This window comes from Panthera uncia, chromosome B1 (assembly GCF_023721935.1).
Source record: "Panthera uncia isolate 11264 chromosome B1, Puncia_PCG_1.0, whole genome shotgun sequence".
NCBI classification, from domain to species: domain Eukaryota; kingdom Metazoa; phylum Chordata; class Mammalia; order Carnivora; family Felidae; genus Panthera; species Panthera uncia.
The window spans coordinates 33,164,879-33,177,583 of record NC_064811.1 but is presented as its reverse complement, the minus strand read 5'-3'; positions in this window follow the sequence as shown (position 1 = coordinate 33,177,583).

The following is a 12,705-nucleotide window of genomic DNA, read 5'->3' as shown; positions in this document are numbered from 1 at the left end:
GCACCTATCTCCTGGCTGCTACTGGCAGAGGCAGAGCCACTATTGCTGACACTCTAAACTCTTCTTTTTTTTTTTTAAGTTGATTTATTTTTATTTATTTTTTTAATATTTATTTATTTTTGAGAGAGAGAGACAGAGACAGAGAGACAGAGAGAGACAGAGTGCAAGCAGGGGACTGGGAGAGAGAGTGGGGACGCAGAATCCAAAGCAGACTCCAGGCTCTGAGCTGTCAGCACAGAGCCCGATGCGGGGCCCGAACTCACGGACCGCGAGATCATGACCTGAGCCACAGTCAGACACTCAACCAACTGAGCCACCCAGGTGCCCCAAAGTTGATTTGTTTTTGAGAGAGAGAGAGAGAGCAAGTGGGGGAGGGACAGGGAGAGAAGGAGACACAGAATCTGAAGCACGCTCCAGGCTCCAGCTGTCAGCACAGAGCCCAACTCAGGGCTGGAACTCACGAACCGTGGAATCATGACCTGAGCAGAAGTTGTATGATGAACTGACTGAGCCACTCGGGTGCCCCATCTTTCTTTTTAAACAATGACTGTTGGCAATATCCAGGCTCTTTCTCTTCTGCCATGGAACCTTTCTTAACGTCCAGGAACTGCCAGTGGTCACCGGCCCAGCCCCCCTCCCTTAGCATGGGCTCCAGGATTGGAATCTTGCCACCAAAGAATTCATGTTTCCTCAGTTCTTGGTAAACAATCACCATGATCGTGTGCTTTTAACTGTTTAGGAATTCCAACTACCTTCTTATATACACACCTTACAGGGACAAATTTTATATGTGATTGAGGTGCTATGACTTTACCATTATACCTTGGACCTAGACAATTACAGTTTATTGTTTAATTCATGAAACTAAAATGATATATGTTTCATGAGTATAGACACCTGGGTCTGGATGGGGTACTCAAGGTAAGTCTTCAGTCTCAAACCAGAAACGTACGTTAGTTACCTTTCAAAGATAGTGTCTGTCTATCCTTATCAATCTTGGAAAAAATATAAACAAAAAAATTGGCCTCATTTTTTTTGTATTAGTCTGACTTTCCCTATGCATTCCCTATCCCAGTGGCCCTCCTTGAGAAATGAGGAGGCAGTGACCTAAATCTTATCAGCATTCCTTCTCTTGGTTGAAGACTTTCCCTAAAGATAATTTAGTCTGATCACACCCCTTGCTAGAGATGAGGGAATGAAGCCCAGAAAATCTCAAGGAGTTACAAGTGTTTTATGGAGAACCAAGAGTGAAACCTCAGTTTTCCTGACTAACCCAGTGCTTTTAGAATCATGTTATCATATCTGTGTGTCATAAAATCACCTTGGGCACATGGGCAAAATTTTACATAGAGCAATTGTAGCCATTCCTAACCACCCTCTGGAGTGTTGTCCTCGTGCTAAAATAACATTTGTCTCTCTTCTACTGCTTGCACAAGGCCAGTGCATGTAGACAAGCCATACTTTCCCTGGAGACTGCATTCTGTTTCTGCACTCTGAGGAAGGCTGTGGCCAGGAAAGATGTGGAATAGGGCAGTGGTCTTCAAGCATTCACACCATGGTAAGAAGTACATTTCGTATTGTAGCCCAAGTCCCAAATAATATGACTATGAAGATGCAGGTATGTGTATAAAATACACCTGAAATAAATTCCTCAGAAAAACACCTGCCCTTACTAATTCATTGCATCATGTTGTATTCATTAAATAGATATAGATATAGATATAGATATAGATATAGATATAGACAGATAGTTTGTGACCCACTGAATTGATTTTTATGTGCTTTTTATGAATGGGCATGATTCTGTGGCTTTACTCAATGGGGACGTGCCTGGCTTGCCTCGTCATGTTATTCCTGCCCAAAATACAGCCAAGCATATTTGTTTCTTAACGTGGGACCCAGCCACACCCTAGAAAACATTTCATTGGGAGTAATCTTGGTTGGTAGTCAGCATGATCAAAGGATTCTCCTGTGGGCATATCCATGGGTGTGTCCCAAGCGAGCAGATGTTGTTTGAGGACCAACCTTTTGTCTCCTTTTTCAAGCTGTTTAATTGTCTTTTGAGTGTATCCCCCCTGCCAATCTCCCTAACCCAGCAGGAGCGATCAAGAAATGGTTGCACACCAACCTGTTCTGTCTATGCTGGGACCTTGAGCGAGTCACTTAAACCCTTTGATCCTCAATCCCCTGATCCATAAAAGGAAAAAACTAATTCTACCTCACAAGGCTGTTGTGAAAGGTGAATGATACATTAAGTGTGAAACTGCCTTCTCAACTTTAAAGTAAATGTTAGGTATAATTATAATTTCACCTGTAACACTGTAGGCCATGACGCATTAGAATTACATGTACAAATGACACACAAACCGAAGCTCTGGGTGGGTTCCTGATGCTTCTACAACTCTGATATTTAATAAACTAAGAAACACAATAATACATTCTAAAAGCAGATGATTAAAGCTGTCCGTATCTCCCTGAAGTTATATGTTGCTACCTTAAAACCTATTGACTTAAATTCCTAGAGACAGAAGGTAGAACAGCAGTTACCAGGGGCTGGAAGGAGGGAGGAATAGTGTTTCATGGGGACAGAGTTTCAGTCTGATATGATGAAAAAGTCCTGGGCGTGGATGGTGCTTTGGTTGCACACCAGTGTGAATTCACTACGTACCACAGAATTATACACTTAAAATGGTTAAAATGGTAGATTTTATGTTATATATACTTCACCACAATAAAAAAGAAACAGTGACTTAAAACCACACCTTTTTTTAAAAAAAAGTGTCCTTTATTTATTTACTTTGAATTGTTTATTTTTGAGAGAGAGAGAGCATGAACAGGGGAGGGGCAGAGAGAGAGGGAGACAGAGGATCTGAAATGGGCCCCGTGCTGACAGCAGAGAGCCTGATGCGGGGCTTGAACTCACAAACCATGAGACCATGACCTGAACCGAAGTCGGACACTCAACCGATTGAGCCACTGGGGTGCCCCCAAACCACACCCTTTTAGAGTTAGGATTTAGGCCGGGCTCTACAGGTTCAGCCCATCTTTGCCCTACGTGGTGTCTCCTGGGACAGTTCAGCTGGGACTAAAGGATCCAAGATGGCTCCATTTACCACTTTGGTGCTGGCTCTTAGCTGAGGTGCCTCTGTTCTTCTCCACATGGCCCCTCAGCCTCCAAATCTTCTCTCTACATGTGTCCTCTCTACAGGAAGACAGACTGTACTTTTTTACAAGGCAGTAAAGAGAAAGCAGTAAAGTGAGAGAGAAAGCAGATGCTCCAGACCTCTTCAGGCCCGGGTTTGGAGTCCCAGAAAGTTGTTTCCATCACATGCTGTTGGTCAGGCAAGTCCCTGGGATGGCACAGACTCAACGTGAAAGGAGACTACGTCTACGCATAGATTCAGGGAGGCTTGGAGCATTTAGGGTCATTTTGTAACAATCTATGGCAGCCTCCATGCCAAATTGCTATCATTTCTAGCATTTCTCTGTGTTCTGCCTTATACTGAATACTGTTCTGGTGCGATACCTACAGATTCGCTGATGGGGTAGTGGTTGAGAGGATGGGCTTTGGCATAAGGCTTCAAATGTTGGCTCTGCCATTTATGGATTGTGTGATCTTTGGCAAGTTAGTCATCCTGTATCTCAGTTTTCTTACCTGTAAAATGGGGATAGCAATACTATTTATCTCAACATGTTGCATCAGATGAGTGAACATGAGTAAAAACCTTAACGACAGTGCCTGCCGTAAAGTAAGAACCACGTAAGAATTTGCTGTTATTGTTTTTGTCTCTTTTGTCGGAAAGAAAAAAAAAAGAGTTCATTTGGTGGGGAGGGAATATTTAGGGCAAAATAAGACAGAAAAGCTGGAAACACTTGCTTGGGTACACAGGACCTCCCTGCCTCACAGAGTTCTCACTTACATCTAAATCCCTTGCTGACATCTAAGCCTCTTTTCTTTTGTTCTGCCCACAGGAGCCTTGGAGAACAGCTGATCAACATCTCCCCATAATAATCCCCTGAACACCTGAAGACAGCTGTGAGAGCTTAAAGAATTGCTGAGGCTAATCTGAGCATAGGTAATTGAGTTGATGATATGTTCAAATGCATGTAAATCTATGCTTGGGCACAGTTAGTGAGTTATAGTCACCTCACACTTTTCACCCCCTTAGGAGGCTGGAGCATGGATCTTGTCTTCCCTGAATGCAGTTAGGGAGCAAGGCTTCTGAGCAGATGCCTGGGAAGATACCTGCTGAGTTCACCAGTGGCCCTCATTCCTGATAGGCACTTTTCAACCCCCAGCTTCCTGGGCATCCCGGTAACATTGGTCATCCTCTCCTATTTTGGAATGAAGCAGAACATTGTGATGTTTTTGAGTATTGGAGACAGAAGTCCTGGATTCAAATCCTGCCCTGCCATTTACCAGCTGGATGACATTATGCAAGTTACTTCACTGGTCAGTTTCTTCATCTTCATTCTCATCCTCATCTATAAAATGGGATTGATAACTGTACTGTATTACTGGGTTGCTTGAAATATATTAAAAAATTTTTTTTTGGTAAACCTCTTAGCACATGGGGGAGAATAGTAAGAATTTGAAATACTTAAAAAAATTTTTTTTACATTTATTTATTTTTGAGAGAAAGTGAAACAGAGCATGGATGGGGGAGGAGCAGAGAGAGAGGGAGACACAGAATCCAAAGCAGGCTCCAGTCTCCAAGTTTTCAGCACAGAGCCCCATGTGGGGCTCAAACCCATGAACCATGAGATCATGACCTGAGCCAAAGTCGGATGCTCAACCAACTGAGCCACCCAGGTGCCCCACTCCCCTAATTTTTTTTTTTTTTAGAACTCTTTCCATTGACTTCCAGGACATAGTTCTTCTTCTGCCTCTTGTACTACTCCCTCTATGCCTCTTTTCCAACCCTCTTCCACTCACCCATGAAAAATTGGCAGTTCCCCAAGATTCTATCTCTGACTCTCTACTTTTCTGATTTTGTATAACCTCCTATGTGATTCATGCCCTTGGTCTCAGTTACTATCTACATGCGGATACCTTGCAAAACTTTATCTCTAGGGTAACTTTTTGTTGTTGATATCTCTCTCTGGATAGTCCAACACTCCTTAAATTCAAAAGATCTAAAACCAGGATTCCCACCCCTGTCTATGATGGAGTAGAAACTGGTACCAGGTTAGCCACCCAGTGTTGTTTAAAAAATACTAAACTGGACAAAATATATGAGTCAACTGTTCCAGGCAGCACAACTCTGTGGTCCCTAAGTGAAGAGAAACTCAAGACACGAGCCCCAGAATCACTCTGGCCCTTTATCTGAGGGCAATTTCCCAACCAGGAAGCAGTGAGGTAGAGAACTATCTGAGTTGAGCAGGCAGAGATCAGAGTTTGGGAGTTTGGGGCAGCTGCACAGCTGGAATCTGTAAGGTAGAACACTGGACAGGAGGGAGCTTTGTAGAGGGAGGGCTCTAAAAATCTTGGCAGGGGGGGTCTTCTGTGAGTACTTGGCTAACATCTGTTTGCACATGTGTCGGGTGAGACAATGCTAGGATTACCAGATTCCAGATTCTGTGAGGTTGAAGGCTGAGCAGGGATATTAGAGTTTGAGCAGTTAATAGGGGTCATCAGAGTTTGGGCTTAGCCCACCTGGAAAGCCAGATTAATAACACCTTAGGCATCCAGCTAAGATACCAGAAAATACACATTTTAAAAATAACGACCATATTCTAGAGCAATAGTTCTCAGATTGCTGTCCCCTGACCAGCAGCAACAGCAGAACCTAGAAGTTTGTTAGATAGTCTGTTGGAAATGCACATTCTGGGTCCCACCTCTGATCTACTGGATCAGAAACTCAGGGGAAGAAGCCTAGAAATTTGTGTTTTAACAAGCTCTTTAGATGATTCTGATACATGCTAAAGTTCAAGAATCACTGCCCTAGAGGAAGACCTGCACTAGACCTGCCCTGACAATGCCTGAAACTGAGCCTTCACAAGAGCCACAGGGGAAACAGATCGAAGATTGAACACATTAAATTAGAGGAGCTTGGGAAGATATCTTGGGCTTTCTGAATATCTACACTAACAAAGTGGGGGGAGGGGGGAGAAAAAAAGAAAAACCTACACAAGTTCAAAGTGGCCAGTCAATAATTGAATTACCTACTAGAACAAAAATTAAAACTTTTCAAAGGAAAATAGCAGAATCCAGAGTCTAAAATTTCTACAATTTATCACCTGTTTCTTCCAGTATTACCATTAAAAAATTATTATACACCCCAAAAAATAAGAAAAATAGAAAATAGAAATTGACCCTAAAATTACTCAGATTTAGTAAAATTACTTGGATTTAGTAAGCAAAGACATTAAGCAGCTATTATAGAAATGTTCAAAGAATTAAAGGCAAATATGTTCAAAATAAAGGAAAATGTGATCTTAATGAGTAAATAAATAGGGGTTAGGGGATCTCAGCGGAGAAATAGGAACTATAAAAAATAAGCCAATGAGGGGTGCCTGGGTGGCTCCGTTGGTTAAGCGCCCGACTCTTGATTTCTGCTCAAGTCACCGTCTCATGGTCCTGGGACCCAGCCTTGCATCAGGCTCCGTGCTGAGCCTGCTTGGGATTCTCTCTCTCCCTCTTTTCTGCCCCTCCTCCACTCTCACTTTCTCTCTCTCTCAAAATAAATAAACATTTTTTAAAACAATAAACAAATGAGAGGTGTCTGGATGGCTCAGTTGGTTAAACATCTGGCTCTGGATCTCTGCTCAGGTCTTGATCTCAAGGTGGTGAGTTCAAGCCCCATGTTGGGCTCCATACTGGGTGTGGAACCTACTTAAAAAAATAATAATAAGCAAATGCAAATTGTAGAACTTTTCAAAATAAAATAAAATTACAAAATTTACTAAAGTTTTTAACAGGAGGGATGCCTAGGTGGGTCAGTCAGTTGAGCATCTGACTCTTGATTTTGGTTCAGGTCATGATCTCACAGTTCGTGGGTTCGAGCCCCATGTCAGGCTCTGTGCTGACAGCACAAAACCTGCTTGGGATCCTCCCCCTCTCCTGCCCCTCCCCTGCTGCATGCACGTGCTCTCTCTTTCTCAAAAATAAATAAATAAATAAATAAACATTAAAAATAAATAAATGGGGGAACCTGGGGGTTCTGTTGGTTAAGCGTCCGACTTCGGCTCAGGTCATGATATCGTGGTTTGTGAGTTCAAGCCCTGCATCGGGCTCTGTGCTGACAGCTTGGAGCCTGGAGCCTGCTTCAGATTCTGTGTCTTCCTCTCTCTCTGCCCCTTCCCCACTTGCACTGTCTCTATCTCTCTCAAAGATAAATAAATGTTAAAAAAATTTTTTTAAATAAAAAAATGAAAATTAAAATAAATAAATAACGGTTTTGAAAGGAGAACGAAGATGACAGAAGAATCAGTAAACTGAAAGATCAATTGATAGAAAAATTATCCAATGTGAAGAACAGAAAAAAAATTGAAGAAAATGAATAGATCATCAGAGACCTGTGGGACAGTATCAGACATTTATGTAATTGGTGGCCCAAAGGAGAAGACAATGAGGATGGGACAGAAAAATAATTAAAGAAATGATGGCCAAAAATATCCCAAAGTTGATGAAAATGTCAAGATAGCAAATCCAAAAATTGAGCCTCAGGCAATATAAATATAAAGAAAAACATACGTAGGTCCATCATTGTCAGATCTCCAGAATATAAAAGAATAAAAATGAAAGCAGCCAGAGAAAAATGACACATAACATATAAGGCAATAACTATGTGGAGATGACCAACTTCCTGTCAGAAACCAAAGAGAACAGAAGACAATGGCACGATAGCTTCAAAGTGCTGAAAGAGTGTAATTCCAAATTTAATACCCTCCCACTCCTCAATTTGTTCATCAATCTCTATTCTCCGTTTGAATTACTGGTCACCATCCATTTGCTTTTCCAAGTCAGAAAACTGGGAATCATTCTAGATACCTCTTTTTCTTTCCCATCCTTACATAATCATCCAGCAAATCTTGACACTGCTTTTAAAACGTCACTACACTAGTCCCACCTGTTAATCCCCACTTTCATTGCTCTAAGTCAGGTTCTTGCTAGCTATAGTTTGAAGCTCAGTTTCAGAAGTCGGATTGCCTGGGTTTGAATGTTGGCTTTATATCACCTGTGAGGTGCAACTTTGGACACATCCTTTGACTTTTCTGAGTGTCGTTTTCTTGATCTGTAAAACAGGAATAATAATAATAATAATAAATCTATCTCTGTGAAAACTTTTAAGGATGCTAGTTACAGGGCATCTGGGTAGCTCAGTCGGTTAAGCGTCTGACTTGATTTCGGCTCAGGTCATGATCTCACAATTTGTGGGATTGAACTCCGAGTCAGGCTTTGCACTGACAACACAGAGCCTACTTGGGATTTTCTCCCTCTCTCTCTGCCCCTTCCCCACTTGTGCACCTGCTCTCTTTCTCTCTCTCAAAATAAATAAACTAAAAAAAAAAAAAAAAGAATGCTACAGTTACAAACATCCTTCAAATCTCAGTCACCAACAACTGCAACTCATACTGTATGCCCACTGGAAGTCAATAGGGGCTCTGCTATCTGTTTTTCGTGCCCTGGAACCCAGACTAACGGAGCAGCCACTATCGGGAACTTTGCCAGTTGCCATGGCAGAGGAAAAGCAAGAATCTGACAAATTATATTCTAGTTCTTAGTTCTGAAAGACCCCTAGCTCTGGAAGCTTCCACCATTTCATTGGCTGCACTAGGTCACACAGTCACATTAAAAGAAGGTCAGATATGTGCAATTTTACTCTGTACTCAGAACTAGGATATTGTAGTAACTGGTGCTAGTGTCGAAATATTCCTGGTTCTCCTTTTGAGCACATGGCGCTCAAGGATGGCGCTTCCTTGCCTCCCTGAAGTTGGCTGTCGCTGTGTAACACTTGGGCAGAAGCTTCTAGAGCCCAGAGACAATGAGTCACATTCACTTCTCACAGTTGTGAAGATCTCTTCTCACTGCTCTGAGGTATATATTGAAATGAAACCTCCATTATCCTGGGTTTCTATGTGACTATGAGGAGCATTGCCCCCGGCCAACCTACATGGGACATATGGCATGAGCAAAGTATTTTGGTTGGTTTATTTTGTTTAATTATTTGGAGGTTGTTTCTCATCGCAGTGTAATCTAACCCGTCCTGACTAATACGTTACCTTTATAGGATCGTTGTGAGTATTAAATTAGACAACATATTTCAAGTGCCTGACACATGGTTAGCACCCAGTATGTGTTAGTGATCACCATTCTTGCTCGAAGCCTTGGAGTAACGTCTTGACCCCTGGTCTCCCACCCTGCCCTGTTTACTCCAACTGCATGGCTACCAAAGCCATCTTCCTAAAGTGCGAATCTGATCATTCCACTCCCTTATTTAAAATCCTTCACTGTCTCCTGACTTTGATAAAGCCTAAATTCCCTAGCAGGGCTCAGGACCTTCCATGGCCTGGACCCTGCCTGCCTCTTCAGTCTCATCTCCCACTAATCTCCCAAAGACCCCTTGGGATCCAGCTACATTAAGCAACTATTGTTGCCTGTTCTTGTTATTCTCTTTCTCACATTCATATCACCGCGAATACTGTTCTTTCTGTCTGGAGTACCCTTCCTTCTCTTGCCCATCAGGCAAACTGCTTCTCATTTAAGACAGCTCAAAAATAATCTACCCTGATACTCTCAGAAAGAATTAGTTACAGTCCTCTATTGTGCAATAATTATTTGCTTGTCTATTTTCTTTTTTAATTTAAATTTTTAAAAAATGTTTATCTACTTTGAGAGCGAGACTATGTGTGCATGTGAGGGCAGGCAGAGAGAGAGAGAAAGAGAATCCCAAGCAGGCTCTGCACTGTCAGTGCAGAGTGCAACTAGGGGATTAATCCCACAAACCATGAGATCATGACCTGAGCCGAAATCAAGAGTCAGATGCTTTACCAGCTGAGGCCCCCAGGTGCCCCTTGCTTCTCCATTTTCATTAGATTGTGGCACTCAATGGGAAAGACTGTGCCCACTTCATCGTTGTAGCCCCAGTGACTAGCACTGTGTCTGGCATGAGCCAAGTGTGTACCTAATGCCTCTTTATTGAAAGAATGAATAAATGAATGTTTATTATATTTATTGAAATTCTGTTTCCGATACAATTCATTCATTGGGACATACCAAGGTGGGCAAAGTTTCCAATTTTTCTTCTTAGATATGGCAGAATCTAAATAGAGAAAATGTGGGGCACCTGGGTGGCTCAGTCGGTTAAGCGTCTGACTTCGGCTCAGGTCATGATCTCAAAGTGAGTGGGTTCGATCCCCGTATTGGGCTCTGTGCTGACAGCTCGGAGCCTGAAGCCTGCTTTGGATTCTGTGTCTCCCTCTCTTTGTTCCTCCCCCGCTGACACTCTGTCTCTCTCTCTCTCTTTCTCAAAAATAAATAAAGATTAAAAAAAATTTTTTAGGGGCACCTGGGTGGCTCAGTCGGTTAAGTGTCTGACTTCAGCTCAGGTCATGATCTCATGGTTCATGGGTTCGATCCCCATGTCAGGCTCTGTGCTAACAGCTCAGAGCCTGGAGCCTGCTTTGGATTCTGTGTCTCCCTCTTCTATGCCCCTCGCCTGCTCATACTCTGTGTCCCTCTCTCTCAAAAATAAATAAACATAAAAAAATTTTTTTTAAATAGAGAAAATGTTTCTAAAATAAAAGCAGTGCAAACTAATTTGCAATTCAATATTTTTTATTATGAAGATTTCACTACTGATCCCCAAATTCAGTAATGTGGTTGCCACATAAGTGGTAGCCTAATATAATAAGTAGAATTAATAACTGTTGCATAAAATGCTTATTTTTTTTTTGACATTTTGACTACCTGAGATACTTTATATGACTATATCTATATATTTTAAGTAGGCCCAACATGGGGCTTGAATTCACAACCCTGAGATCAAGAGTTGGATATTCTACCCACCAAGCCAGCCAGATACCCCAACAATATTTTTTATGTAATGAAAAAAATGAATCATCAGTGGATAAAACATCTCAGGAATATAGCTCTTATTTGTATTTTCTGGATGTACTTTTACAGATTGTGGCATTCATAGCCTTGAATATCTGCAGTGACTTTTCTGGAAGGAATGCTGCCCTTTCTATGGCATATTTGCACTATTCTTTTAATCGTGGCTTTCCTGAAAGCTCTTTGTCTCTCCTGCTGAGAATGGTAGCCTTTTTCTTTCTTTCTTTCTTTTTTTAATGTTTATTTATTTATTTTTGAGAGAGAGAGAGAGAGAGAGAGTGTGTGTGTGTGTGTGTGTGTGCGAGCTTGAGAGAGAAGGGCAGGGGCAGAAAGAGGGATACGGAGAATCTGAAGCAGGCTCACAATGTCAGTGCAGAACCTGACATGGGGCTCAAACCCTTGAACCATGAGATCATGATCTGAGCCAAAGTCAGACGCTTAACCAACTGAGCCACCCAAGTGCCCCAAACAGTAGCCTTTTCCTGTTGAGTTTTCAGAACCTTTTACTTCTACCTCTACCGTAAAGTCCATAACCATTGCGAAAGGTAGAGACTGAGATTTTTCCAACAGAGCTCTCCCTTTGTAAGTCCGTGATTTGATGTCTGTGGACCAAAATAAATTCCAGAACCCTTATGTTGCCTGCTGCTATCAAACTAACATGGTTCTACAAGGTGGACATATCCCATAGCAAGGTGTCTGAATAAGAGAACTCTAAAATCCTAAGAAATATATTTTCAAAGATTTATAAAGATCAGATGGAGCAGAGATTGAGGGGAAAAGGACATGCAATAATTAACATGAAAAGGAACCTTGAAATCTGGGTATAAACTGACCTGTGTACGTCATGTGGAGTAGAGTACAGGGACCCAGAGTGACTTGGAGAAGGTATTCACACACCAAATTCTCTGTGCAGGTTAAGTCTTCAGAAAAAAGAAAACGTGGCTAATGAAGAGATAAGTGTAGCTCCCAGTTAAGGAAAGTCGTGACTCAACTTTAAAACTTCTGAGAGAGAACTGTGGCACCACCCACGTGAGCTAGCCCTCAGATCTGCGAGGCAGGGTGACTGCACTTAGCAGAGGGGAGGAAAGAGAAGAACAGAAACCCTAGTTCTGGGAAGGGAAAAGGACATCTCCCAAAATATTCTCTCTTCTCATACACCAAGACAAAAATGGCTTTGGCCATAGTTGATGATTTCCAAAAAGGAAATTGAAAATTCCCCAAAAGAAAGAGTTTGAGCAATAGCACGGCCATGTCAACATTATTTGGAAGACAAATTATGTGAGGTGCTAATCCACTGACATTTTAGGTTTAAATAGTCTGTGGCATTATCAAGGGGACCTGTCCAGTGTTCAGTATTCTGTGTCTATAAGAAAACATGCTCCCAGCTGAAAACAAGGCTGGAGTATAGGCTGTTTTTCAGTTGTGGTGGCTCGTGCACCTCTTTCAAGTGCATAATACCTTTAGCAGAATCTGTCTAGCCACACAGCAAAGAGGGACTGGTACATTAAACATTTCATGATCAATGAACAGAAATGTCCATTTTTATTTTTATAAAGAAACAAACTGAATATATACAAAGGAACAACAAAAGGAACATAGTTCCTGAGGTGAGTTCTTTCTTGGATGGTGTCTCAAACCCTGAACATATG